The sequence below is a fragment of the Emydura macquarii genome, unplaced genomic scaffold (genome assembly GCF_026122565.2).
Source record: "Emydura macquarii macquarii isolate MOO-44397 ecotype Brisbane River unplaced genomic scaffold, CSIRO-AGI_Emac_v2 contig_3530, whole genome shotgun sequence".
NCBI classification, from domain to species: Eukaryota; Metazoa; Chordata; order Testudines; family Chelidae; genus Emydura; species Emydura macquarii.
In genome coordinates this window covers 4,462,665-4,476,613 of record NW_027133667.1, presented here as the reverse complement: position 1 = coordinate 4,476,613, position 13,949 = coordinate 4,462,665, and the positions used below count along the sequence as shown (strand labels likewise).

Below are 13,949 nucleotides of genomic sequence, written 5' to 3'. Positions count from 1 at the left end.
TGCCCACAGAGCTTTTGTTTGTTTGTTAGATACATTTATCCTGAATCTATCAGTGATCCCTACACCACCCTATTGCAAAATGAAAGGAAGTTCCTAGTAATGAAAGAACACTGGTACTACAAGGCTGTGATGAGTAGGGACTAAAGACGAAAAACAATACAATGAAAAGCTCAGATCTAAACACAGTGCCTTGCTACACAAAATGACTTGGTGGGACTCTTCCTCACACTTGTGGATCTCAAGTTCTCCAATAACATGATATATCCAAGAACATGATATGATTGAAATTGGAGGTTGCAGCTCCTTCTGTGACTTAATTCACTGAGTTTTGGTAATCTCAGTGGGGATTTCACCCTCCCATCTCAATATAAGATGCTACAGTGGTAGTTACACTATGGGTAGGGTAAAGGAAAAAAACAATCTGAATAAACTGAGATTTTCATGTGGATCTGCCTTCATGTTGGGCTGGCCTGTGAGAACCCATAATCACATGCTTGTAGAATGGGAAAACGAGTCTTAATAAAAAGAGAATGAGGGCAAAAGGCACCTCTGAAGAAGGCTTTTGTGGTATAATGTGAACATAGGTGAAAGCGCTCAGGAGTTGCTAGGCAGCAATGCCCTGCCCTCAAGATCACTGAGCAGCCAATGAGATTTTGTTCTGCATAGTGCTTCTGGCTAGCATTTCACCGGACGAGGAATGAAATCGTGAGAACAGAGTTCAGTGAAAACTGATCTGAAATGATCCCAGCTGCTTCCGAGAATACATTGGCACTCCCCCTCTCCTGCAGCTGAACAAAGCTCTGTGGATGAAGCTGTTAACTTTCTAATTCATCTCCAGACACCTAACTACGACTCCAAACCCAATACTTTTGATACAGTGTACGAGTACTCGGAGTGTTTAAACCAAGTCTCCTTAAGAAGCCCCTTATTACAAATTAATCCCCTGGGCACTCCCTGGCCAAGAGCAATTGCTTCTCATTGCTCATGAATTCTTCATTAGTTTTTAGTGTAAGAGGAAATTCTGCCTCCTGGCAACAAAGGGTTAACCAAAGCTCCAATAATTAAATTAACAGCAATCAGCTAAGGAGCTCCCCAGTGCAAAGTCTGGTAAATATCAATTCTACTTCTCCTCCTGGATAGCACACCAAGAAAACTTCTGAACGTCCCCTACAGGACTGCAGCTAACAGTCACAAACATGTCCTTACACTGCTCAGTCTTTTGCCTCTCAACCACAGAATGACGATAGCCCCCCATGGCCAGACAAACCTTTATAAACAATGGACCAAATACGTCAATGGGAGTTATATCTACTTCCTGCAGGTCTGAATTTGGTCTAATATAATGACTAATATAGTGAGTGTGGTTAGAAAAAGAGATCTAACAAGGTGTTAATGAAAAAACAAAATTAATGTTGGCCCCAGGAAATTAAAAATTGAATGCTATGGTATAAATGGAGTAAGTTGGCCTTTAATATACTCCTGACATTTCTCTCTCTTCTATCATATCCCACATGGGAAAATCACTGTAATGTGTAATCTCTCTGAATGAAAGGTTGAAGTTCTCTATCACCAGGGAAAGTACAGACTGTTCTCCTTACTGGCATGAGATGGCCAGTTAAGATGGTAGAGATGGGAACTAATTACCATGGAAATTAAATCAACCACAGAAGCCTCTCTCCTTCTGTTCCTTTCAGACAACACAGAATCTGGTTCTCTCAGATTCTTCAGAAAGGAGAAGGGGAGGCAGGAAAGCTTTCTTGACAGTTGGGTTCACACCATGAGATTTCCAAGCCAGGATTCCAGTGCAACATTTGTTAAAGGATGATGCCTATTGTCACCAAGACATCCTTGTTCTACTCTCAGCAACTCTAAGAGTGCTGTATCCTAACTAACAGCACCACAAGCCAAACACACATGGAATACATGGGCCAGAGGAAGGATTCATCTCTGAAGGAAGTGGAAGACAAATAGAAGAACTGTTGTCATGCCAAAGATTCCAAGTGAGGTGGTCATCTTTAAAATCTGGCCCAGATCCATAGGAACCCTGCTACTGGAGGTTGTACTGATTCAGCACATTTCTTAGTCTGCTTGGCCCGGCTCCTTCCTGGGCTAGACCCATTTATTTATGGCAGCGTCTGGAGACAGGGGGGTTTCATGTAGGTGGTGCCACTACATCCCCAATCCTGGCAGTGAATGTACATGAAAAATAACTTCCCTCTTGTTACACTAATTTACAGAATAAAACACATTCTTTGGTTTGCAACAGAGTGTGTATGGTTTTGTTTTTGAGCATATATAAGTGTAAAAATATTTGCTGATAGCAGCTTTTACAAGCTGAATTAAGATTAAAATTTTAAGAGTCAATTTTACAGTATGCGATTTAGAAATTTGAGAATTAATATTAATACTTAACCATAGCTGAGAACTTCCAATTTGTTACACAGCTAATATATTTAAAAAAAAACTTTAGCTAGATTCTTTTACAGTCTTTTCTGTAAGAAGGGAATGACCTTCATGGTGATACACGGTGTATCAGTAATAACCTCAAAATTCCCTCCCAGTCACAGACATTTGTTAATGTAATCTGCAAATATATATTTATTATAAACAGTACCAAAACAAAAGCGCAATCAAATGAAAAATGAATTGCCAATGCACTGGTGTTTATAAGAAATGTACTATTGGGATAAATAAATGATACTGGTATTCTTCAGATACCAGAATCTTGTGATAACTGTTTGCATTTTACACTGTAATTGATGTAACTAAAGGAAGGTTTTTTTCATGCCTGTTGTAAATAAAACGTAACTAGATATCTGTATTGTCAAGCTAGAACAAGTATTAAGAAATCAACTCCAGGAATAACCACAAATAATTCAGCCATGCGGATACCCTGCCAGTTACTGGATTTTGAGGAAAGTATGTGTGCCAAAAGCTATATCTACAGTTAATATACCTTTATGACTGAGGTTAATGAACTCAGACAAGTTTTGCAAACCCACAGAATGATTTGCAAAGCACCAAATTTCAAAATGCCACCTCGGTTTGTCTATCCCTTATCAGGATGTTGTGATTCTGTAATACTGAATCAGCTCTCTGCAACTCTATCAGATGTTAGCATATATTAAAAGTTTGAGTGCTGTTTACATAGAGCACTGGCGGCCTGAATATCCCAAGAGATACATGCATGCGGATCCCAGAATGACTGGACCCCAAGATCTTGAAATGACGCTGTGGTGCTGTGTGTGTACATATGAGTCTGAGAGACAGACAGACAGAGGGAATGAGGAAAGAAAGAGATAAAGAGATCAGCTCAGGGAGCTGCTATATGCAGATTTTTCAAATATGTAACATATATCTCTGCAAGTAACACCCCACTGCCTCCCCTCCAACAGCTGACTCCTGATTCAATCTGTCTTGGCAGTATCGGGGAGAATTAACCCCACTGGGAAAACATCCGCAGATGCCTAAGGACTAAGCATAAAAGTCAAAGTCATCATTAGATGTGGTGGTGGAGTTTGCAGGATTGCAAAGGACACGGCTGAGGGGAAGTGACACAAAGACTCAGTCTAACTGAATTCCTTCAGTATACCCACAACTAATATTTACAATGAGAGTTGTACTTTCTCACTGTTTTGCCTTTCCTTCATCCCCCCTAGCTGCTTCCAGAGTCTGTTTGAGGGTACTGTGTTTTGTGAAGAATTTTGTTAGTTGGTTTAATTGCGATAGGTTAGGTTACAGACCTTGGAAATAATGGACTCAGGCACTAGCTTGAACTACAATTGGAGAGTGGGAGCAGTGATTCAGCTTGATTTCTTTCTAGATGCACAACTCTGACAAATCATCTCAATCTTAATCCGCATCATCCCGTTATTTCAGTTCTGTACCCAGAGGCACTTCTGAACATAAACCTCAATCCTCATCTGAAATACGCCCTGGTGTTTTCATGCTTGGCCCCATAGGAGCTCTGAAAATCAACCTTCATCCTCTTCTGCAGCATCCTGTGGTATTCCAGTCCTAGCATCCCATCCAGCTCAGCAAATGAATCTCATTAACACTCTCTGCCATTCAAGAATGTGATGAAAACCACCACGCAGCAACTACATTTTCACTTGTGATATGATAACAATGCAAATTAAGGGCCATATTTCCAAATGCCTAAATTTAGCCTGGAAAATCTGCATGTGCACCCAATGCACTTGCAAATCCTGCAATTGCTGGCACAGATGAGCCTTTGCATTATCAGTCAGTTCAGCTGCAGTTGTATCCCCAAATTTCATGTTGCTCACCCTTCATAAAATCCTTAGACCAGCTTTGTGCCTACAGGTGTAATCATGGTGGACAGAAAGAGATTATGTTTCAGGCTGGGAGTGAGGAAAAGTAGCAAAAATTTCTCCCACAACCTACCCCCAAAAATGCAAACACCAACTTGGCTTGTTTCAGTCCTCTCTGGAGCTGAGATTGATCTAGCTGCTGCTCACTAAGGCAGCATCTGTGGTGCAGATATACTCTCCCATTGCTGTGGCAGCTGCTGCAAGGGGAACGCCACTCCTGGATCCTCCACTAGTGTAGATAAAGGCACACCGAAAAGCACCATGTAATCTTCCTCAATCCCTACCTAGCTGCTCCAGGAGGAGAAGAAAAGTCGGGGCCATGCTACTGCAGGATTGACTGGATGGCTACAGACTGCCTCTCTCCCCAGGGGTGCCCGTCAGCCCAGCCCTAGTTTGGAGTTTAAAAAGCTGATACTGGGAGGCAGCTGGAGCCTGCAAACAATGCCAAGGAGAAACAAGCATGCCACCTCACTTAAGTCAGAGGAGATTTGCTCCCCTACCTTGCCCCCTCCCACCAGTTAAGAGAGACCTCCAGCAATCAGGGAAGAGTTGCCTATCTCAGCAACCAAAGGGGTCCCAACCCTAAATGACTGCCCCGCCCACCTCCAGAGGGAACCTGCTCCCCACCCTGCAAACCTCCCCACTTCCAGAGGCCACAGGACGACCTACCTGCCACCACTTCAGCTGCTGCAAGGACCATGTGTCAAATACAGCAGCCAGCTAAAAGAACTTTCACAATGTGCTGGATACAGGGACACATGGGGAGACTGGGAAGGGGAGGATCGGTGGATGTTGTGGGATGGGAAAGAGTATAAAACTGATAGATTTAGAAGGAGGGGGTGGAAAAAAATGGGAGGACTAATTTACCCAGTGAATGTCACATGTATCACCAACTTGGAGGGTGGGATTTTGAGGGACCCCCTTCTAAAATGTCAACAACAGATCTCTGGGGGAGACTCATGTTGGCAGTCTCAGCAGAGAAGCTAAGTATTGAACAGGCCAGGAGATGGAGTTCTTCACTCACCCCTGCCAAGGATTTCTCCATATCATCAGGGCAATTTGACATGATACTCATGCTGTATTGCGACCTGCTCTGTGCATTAAGGGTGGGATTTTCGAACCTTATGTGGGATTTGGAATCCTAAATCACTGAGGTGCCTTTGAAAATCCCACTCTACGTGAGTTCAGTCTCCAAAGCCCCTCACTAAGCTGACACCTTCTGCCAGCATTTATATCCACTAATTTATATCCACGCGGTGAGGAAACTGATTACAAACAACAAAAATAAAACTTTAGCCAATCAACCAAAAAAAAAAAAAAATCAGCAATTCAGGTAAATATGGCAAAGCATTTTTCTTAGTCTGCTGGTTTCTATTTTTCTAAAGCTCTCTGGGCCAGTCAAAATGCAACCCCACAGCACAGTCCAGTGAGCAACTGTCGCTTAACTACACTAATATCCATGAGATAAAATGACAGCATTTTCTTTGTGGACTGCATAGTTCTTTGACAGAAAGAGAAAACAACTACAGTGAAGCCTCTCCAAGAGACCACACTTATCAGGCAACTCCTGATTGTAGGAGGCAGATTACCACAAAGTCTGCGCACACATAACACCAAATTCTCACAATCTTATTCACAATACATGCTGAGAAGTGTTGAGCACTGAAAATCAGGCCCCTTAAACACCCCTGGTTCACTAGTTACGGCTGAAAATTTAATGTTTAATTTAATATAGTTTTAAAAAGAAATATCTAATATTGGTCAAAACCATTCTCATGATAAAACTTTCCATTCTATTGACATTAAAATCTTAGGATCTCTCATGATACCTTTCAGACTGCTGCCTAAATGTAGGCCATTTTTTCCTAAACAGCCATTAATTTTGCTTGTGCAAAAGAGAGTGCAAAATATGACTGTGGGTTTTAAGGCCCCTTTGAAAATTTAGCCTGGAATATCTGGCACGTGCCCTTTGCTCTTGAGACAGAAGTGTCCAAGCACATGGAAGGAGGCCATCCTGCCTTCTCCTTCCTGTCAAGATCAAGATCATCACCAAAATGAAGTAATTTGGAAGAAAATGGAAACCAAGATCAACATCATGGACAAAAGATTTACAAGGAATTGGAGATGGGTTACCAACTGGTTCACCTGCCACTAAAATCCTATCCTTCTTCAGGACTTGGTTGGGAAAATTATCACTTTCAAACCAGTGAACAGGGATTAAGTTGCCGAACTCCCATTAACGTTAATGACAGATGCATAGCTAAAGCTCTGCGTGCTATTCTGAAGATTAATCACAGAAAACAGAATCATAGCTGTAGGGTGTTCAGTGCTAAGGACTCAGTGTATTTGCAGTGAATGGGACCAGCCATTCTTTGAAGCAGCAATGAGAATGAAGTAGTTATGCGGTGTATTAAACCTCTCCTTTACCCCAACAGAACTTCCCCATGCAGCTTTGCATTGGAGTAGGAAAGGGGACCAGTAGAGCTATATGGTTCTATCTTGTTGCCTCCCCAGTAATAACAGGGATAACAACAGTAATAATTTCTGGGGGAGGAGGCTGGAGGGGACATAATTTAATTTAATCTATTTTATTGAGGAAGAGAAGAGAAAAGAAGTCACAAAAATTCTATACATGTGCTACTGCAGCTCAGATGTTTAATACAGGAGGAAGGCTGAAACATTTGAAGACATTTTCATGTAGGGATTTGAAAAGCTAAAAATAACTTCTATTTAAAAAAACAAAACAACTGCCCCTGGAATAGTCTGTGCTGAATACATTCTGCATCAAATCTCTAATAGTGTCTTTTGTTTTCTTCCTTTTCTGCCACACTTTCCCCAGCATGCTCCCTGTCATTTCTCTGGAGTTAAGGGAGAGGTGGCCATTTTTTAACTGCCTCAAAGAATCCTTGGCAGAACAGGGTAATTAGACAAGTTAATATTTTACGAGGCGGGTTCTGTCAAGTCTAGGCTCATTACAATTTGCCTCTGAGATGCTGGGATTTTGTCTGATTTGATGACAATCACAACCTTCCACCTCCCACAGTCTTTATGTAATACTGCTCCGTAAGTTTTTATACCCCTTTCTCCCTGCCCCCTTGTTCTCCTACCTCATAATCTCCAACACACTCTCTCTTTGTAAAAAATCTCTACAGTAAAAAATCATATGAGAAGGTAGCAACGAATACCACAGGATAGGCAAGACGTTCCAGAGCACAATGGATTATGGTGCATAAATCAGGGATATTTAATAGGTGGACCATGAATCAAAATCAGACCGCCAAATGCTTCTGAACAGAACGTGAAATCTTTTTATTTACTTATTATCATTATTGTTATTTTTTAAATTATTTTCATCCTTTCATTCTCTCACAATGCAGTCTCCAATATATTGTACTGTGAATTAATGACTGACGGGGTCTCTTTAATTCCTTATTTGTTTAATTTGAGCTATCATTGTTTCCACCAATAAAAAACAGAGTATGTCCCTTTTAAAAAAAATTACATTTTCCACTGTACAGTCATAGACTTATTTACACTGTTGAAAGCTCTAGTCCCACCTGTGGTGCTTTCGACATTTAATGTCACTGTGTTTAATCATGGCAGAAAAAAAAAAAGTTGACACCGAAAACCCATAGACTATAAGGTCAGAAGGGACCATTATGATCATCTAGTCTGATCTCTTGCACAATGCAGGCCACAGAACTTCACCCACCCACTCCTGTAATAGACCCCCTGATCTAAGACTGAGTTACTGAAGTCCTCAGATAATGATTTAAAGACTTCAAGATACAGAGAATCCACCAGCAAGTGACCCATGCCCCATACTACAGAGGAAGGCAAAAAACCCCCAGGGCCTATGCCAATCTGCCCTGGGGGGAAATTCCTTCCCGACCCCAAATAAAGCGATCAGGGGCAAGACTCACCAGCCAGACTCTCAGGAAAGAATTCTCTGTAGTAACTCAGAACCCACCCCATCTAACATCCCATCACAGGCCACTGGGCATATTTATCACTAGTAATCTAAGATCAGTCAATTGCCAAATTAGGCTGTCCTGTCATACCATCCCGTCTGTAAACTTATCAAGCTCAGTCTTGAAGCCAGTTAGGTTTCTTGCCCCCACTGCTCCCCTTGGAAGGCTGTTCCAGAACTTCACTCCTCTGATGGTTAGAAACCTTCGTCTAATTTCAAGTCTAAACTTCCTGATGGCCAGTTTATACAAGAACATTGGTTCTTGTGTCCACACTGGTGCTAAACTTAAATAACTCCTCTCTCTCCCTGGTATTTATCCCTTTGATGTATTTATACAGAGCAGTCATAACTCCCTTCAGCCTTCTTTTGGTTAGGCTAAAGAAGCCAAGCTCTTTGAGTCTCCTCTCATTTAAAAAAGAGTGGACTATCACTTACGATTTTATTTTGCTAAAACGTCGAAAAGCTCGACCATGTTTAATTTATACAGTGGTTTGATTGTCTTTTCCCTTTAATGCCCTAAAAACATAAGCATGGGGGTATATTAGTAAGGCACAGCATTGTATGTGTTTGTTGAACAGGGGCACTTGCAGTGTGAAAAATGTTTCTCCGGAGTCTAGACCTTGACTAGACTTTGACCGAGAAATTTGGACATGGACAAAAAAATAATTGACTACACCTGGCATAAGTCTTTCATTTCTAGAGACGTAAGGCCAGATGCACAGTCCTGATACAGCCCCTTTGTATCACTTGGGCTGCAAAAGCATGAATAAAGCTGCTCTGAGCAGGCAGCTGAGAAAATGCAGGACTGCATAAAGCTGGAGTAGCTGGCTTTCTGCCATTCCCTCAGAGCCCCCACCACCAGGATGTGTTGGGGATATGGCCAGTGAGCTCTTGGACTCCAGTGAACCCTAGCAGGTGTAATAGCCTCTTCTGCGCCATTACCACTTAGTGCAAGTGAGAGCGTCCCCAACTTGTGCCAGGGGCCAAACTGCCCTCTGCCTACCCCTAGAAATGGAGGCACACCCTGGGCCCTGTGCTAAAGACTGCTCAGTTGAACCCAAAAATCAGGGCCCTAAGCTGACATCTTGTCTTAGTTATCAAATGGAAAAAAGTTTAGTAGGCTCACCACAGTCTTTCCAGGGTGGATAAAAATCAGTGAATTTAAAAAAAAAATCAGAATGTTTAAATGTAAATGAAATATAGATTTATTTTTTAAAAACAAACCTATTTAAAATTTAATTTTAAATCTACAACCTATGTTAGGGCCTAACTTATTCTAATCTATTAAAATCATTTACATTAAATACAGAAAATTTTAAGTAGTACATGTTTGCTGCCAAGTTGTAAAGAAAGTCAAACCACTGAACTGGTGGAAGTCACTAGCTAAGCACCTAGAAACAGAGTTTGTTGACGTGCTAAACCAGTTTTTGACAGCAGTCCATTGTGCAGGAGCCCAGAAAATATCTTTTTCATTTCAGTTTATTCAACTAATTCAGTTCAGTGACTAGTTCATTCAAAATTAAGAAACCAACTGGGAGCTGAAAAAGCAGGAAAGCTTGTTTCCCTCTTCCAGTCTACCAATACAATCTAGGTGTGAGAAGATAGGATCTACTAGTTCTAAAATTTTGAAAGACATGGTGGTCAGACACAAGCCAGTCAAATCGCTAACTATATATAATACTTTTTTTGTTTAATAAATCAGTTTTTAAATGCAAAAAATGTTCTGATAAACTTTTTTCTTATGTATCCAGCACATTTCACACAATTTTAGTTTATAAGAAAAGTTAAAATGCTGTTTTTGTACATTTAATTATTTTTAATTTCCATCCAAATAGACTTGATACAAATCACAAGTAAAAAATTAATAATCTCTTAAATAAGAAATGCATCATTCACCATTTTTGAACAAAATAAAAAATGTAAAAATTAAAAATCTGAATGCATGTACATTAAATTATATAACTACTTATATAAATGTGTATAGATATAGTGCATCCTTCTGGTTAGCCAAAAAAAAAGGTACAACATTGAGGGTAAAGATTATATTTATCTGCAAGGCAACATGTTTTAATGGTTAACAACCAATGAGAATCAATCTTTCTTTAAGAAAATAACTAAAGAGTACAAATGCAAAACATGATTAAAAATTGATTATTTAGATCAAGGTTTCCTTCTTGCTGATTTAAATCATGATTAAAATGAATCCACCCTGACACCTTCAATAGAACACATTGCCAGACCACCATGCCATCTGATACAACTGGCAATCTCGAAGAGAGTGAGTACAGTTAGGACTGAGATGCATCTCAGGCAGAGCAGGAATAATTGCAGGCCAGGCTTGAGCCTCAGTGGAAAAGCGTTGTGCTACACCAGTCCTGGATTGCCTGTCACTAGAACAACAGTTTTGTAAGTTGTGATTGAAGTGCATTGGCACAGCTTTAACTGGGAAGCTTGCCCAGTTCCTGCCTGCAGTATGCAGGCAGTACTATCCATCCTCGCTTTCATTAGCAATACATTATTTCACATTTTTTTTAATAAAAACAACCAACTCATCTTATTGTGGGAGCCAGTGTTTTGTTTTGGTGCCCATTCATTCACATCAGAAGCCCACCAGAATGCTCACACCCAGCTGTGTCTGCTTTACTTTTATTGAGGATGCCATCTTCACAGCACAAGAAACAAAACACTACACTGATTTCAGGACAACTGAAAATTAGTTTTCACTCCTTTGGAAAACAAAGAAATCGAATGTTAGTTATGATGTTTTCCACCAGTAGTATTCCACTTTGGTTGCAAGCTCATGTGTGACACTTCTTAATGCTCCCGAGATTTTTTTTTATCTGATAGGTAGAGACTGCAGCCATGAGGGCTATTGTTTTCTAGTGAATATGGTATAATGTATTTTTATAGCTCATTCTTCTGCGTGGCCAGTGACTCCTCCAGCATAGCTGCTTGCTGGCTAATATTGTTAATAGAATATGTTGCTAATATATGAGTGCATCTTTGTAAGTCCTTCTCATTATCACAAATACATTGGTACTTATGGACTATAAGGTGCTGGCTTGTTCCCAGCCCATACCGGACCCACTTACTACACCCAGAATCTCTTTCCAGGAACAGTTTGATTGATCAGATATAAGCAAATACAGCAAAAACAGTTCGTTTAGGCTACAGAGAGACTTTCCCCTTTGTCCTTCTCCATCTCTCCTGCTTCAGGGCCTATTGCAGGATTCTTCTGGGCTCTGAGCACAGCCTCCCAGGGCTTTCTCCCTCAAAGCTCTTTTTCCCCAGCAGGTTCTCATTGACTCCCCTCCATCCCAGGGGATTCTGGCAGCCACACCCAAGTAACTTCCTGATGCTCCTGCTCTATACACCAACTTGACAGTGTGGTCATCTCACTGCTGAGGACAGTATCTGTGACTTTCTGCTGTTTCTTCCTTCCCTCCCTCCCTTAATGGGAGAGGGGAGTTTGGATCCAGCTGACTACACCATATCAAGGCTGTGCCTGCCCTGTAGTACTTCCCCCACCCTCCACTGGCCAGCATGGCTCTGCTTAGGCCTGCCACAGTTTCCCCTTCACTCAGGGCCACTTAAAAAGTCCACATAGTCCTGACATTCAAAACATTCCCCTTCCGAGGTCGCAGTTATTAAATGCTGCACAAAGTCTTTCCAAAACAGTACTCAAACCTACACAGTCTTCATCCCACTTTCTGCTGGGCCCAGCCCCTCCTCCGTGAGATCAGTCATCCCTTTAAAGGTCAAACACTGTTCTGCACCAGTTCCAAGCTGGGCGCAGCCCTTCCTCCCCGTGGGTCTGTCTTCCTGCTCTCCCAGCACCTCTCCCTGGAGATTGGCTTTCTCCACAGGCCCTCCGCAGTAAGGTCGACTCCCTGCTTACTCAAGGCCCTGAAAGAGCCTTTTTACACCTCGCAGCATCTATAAAGTATCTCCCAACAACCTGCAGCTTTCTTCCCCTTTATAAGACCCAGGGTGCCTTCCCTTAAGCCCAATTGGGCAGCGGATAATCAGTCCGGGTGCACTGGATCCCATTCCCACTTAAAGGTGCCAGTGATCCTGCGACAGGCACACTTGTGCATGTGATTTTGTGTACACAGCGCTCCATATTCCTGTATTACCGGTAGCAAGCAGTACAAAATATAGCTGTGTGCTAGTTGCGAATCAATGGCATAGTCATGCTGCCACGAAATAGTGCATCACAGAGTGCACTAACACCCCACCCTCTGTACGGCTGATCACGTGGTTTGATGGCTATAAGTTGTACTGGGCTAGTGTCTCCAGGCCTCTGTATAAACCAGCCTACCAAATGTGTGCTATGTGAGTGGACAACTGCTGCAGCCCTTATGCCACACTACAGATTAGTGTACGAGATGCTGACTGGGATAATAATGCATTCCCAACCCACGCCTCCATACAATTTTGCACCACACACTGTGGTCTATTAAGACAAGTACACCGGCATCCCATGTTTCCCCATATGGTCTTGCAACAGCTGTCACAGTCCACTAGTAAACAACAAAATAATGACACCAGGCCCTGATGTATTGGTTTAGCTACAGATCAGGATGTTAGATGCACAACTATGGGCATGCATACGTGAATACCTAGCACGGGTATTAATAGCAGCATAACTGGTGAGGCATAGCTTAAGCAAGCAAAGACCTCCCTGACAGGTGTGGATATCTATGCAAGTACACACACAACACACTGCGTTCTCATTCAAGCCATGCCTCCCTATCTACACTGCTTTAAAAAGCAGTGTAGTGCTACCCCTGCCTCCTGAAGCCTTTCCCCAGCACATGAAAAGAGTCCCCCACGGGGGAAAGTCTTCGGCAGAGGAGAGGCAGCTGGGAAAGGTCTGGGCAGCTCCTGCTACTAGCTTTTCCCCAGAGCAGGGAAAGACTCCAGCAGGGGGGAGGCAGCAGAGAAAGGCTCCGGCAGCTCCCTGTTGCTGGAGCCCTTCCCTATCGCAATGAAAGACTCCAGCAGAGGCGAAAAGGCTCTGGCAGGGGGGAGGCATCGGGAAAGGTTCAGCCTTTCCCCCAGTCTCCCTCTGCCAGAGCCTTTCACTGACAGTGTAGCTACACACCGCAGCAACATGGATGCAGCCTGCTTTTCACTGTGGCGTGTAGCTATACATACACTACACGCTGCCGCCAGTGATGTGCAATATAAATATAGCCTGTGTGTACTTTCTATGTGCTAGGGAAAAAGAATACTGTGTGTATAGCGCTGCACTCTCAGCCTCACTGGATTGCCATGAATGGGCTTCCGGCAAGAATTCTCCAGGATGTTGTGTCTCCGCTCCTTCCCCCTCCGGTGCCTTGGTTTTGGGGGCTGTCCAGTAGCTACCGGCATCAAGTGTAATTTTAATTGCTGTTTTTGTTTTGTCATCCAGACAAAACGAAGAGATTGATTTCTATCGATCTAGGGAAAGGCTCGTTTTGTTTGCTCAACCTTTCCTGTCGCTTATCCGGGTTATGCCAAGAGGCTGACACACACAGGTTGAAAAGTAAATTAAAGAAAAGCAACGTCTGCGTGGTGGCAAACTCATGCCAGCCTCGGCTGCCACCAGACTTCAGTGCAAAACGAAAACAGCAGAGGAGATGGCTTCTGGCTGCAGTCTC

The 13,949-nt window shown here is 42.5% G+C and overlaps 1 protein-coding gene across 5 annotated transcripts in view; it reads right to left on the bottom strand.

Annotated features, from left to right (window-relative positions):
• The window catches only part of LOC137145367 (transmembrane protein 178B), a 228,043-nt gene that overhangs the window by 164,256 nt on the left and 49,838 nt on the right, over positions 1 to 13,949 (bottom strand). The window contains exon 3 of one of the 5 annotated variants that reach the window (XR_010917637.1): positions 10,133 to 10,694. The exons of the other annotated variants lie outside the window; for them this stretch is intronic. The gene's annotated coding sequence lies outside the window, so the exon portion shown is untranslated. Of the gene's footprint in view, positions 1 to 10,132; positions 10,695 to 13,949 lie in introns of those variants that run through there. 5 annotated transcript variants of the gene reach the window in all.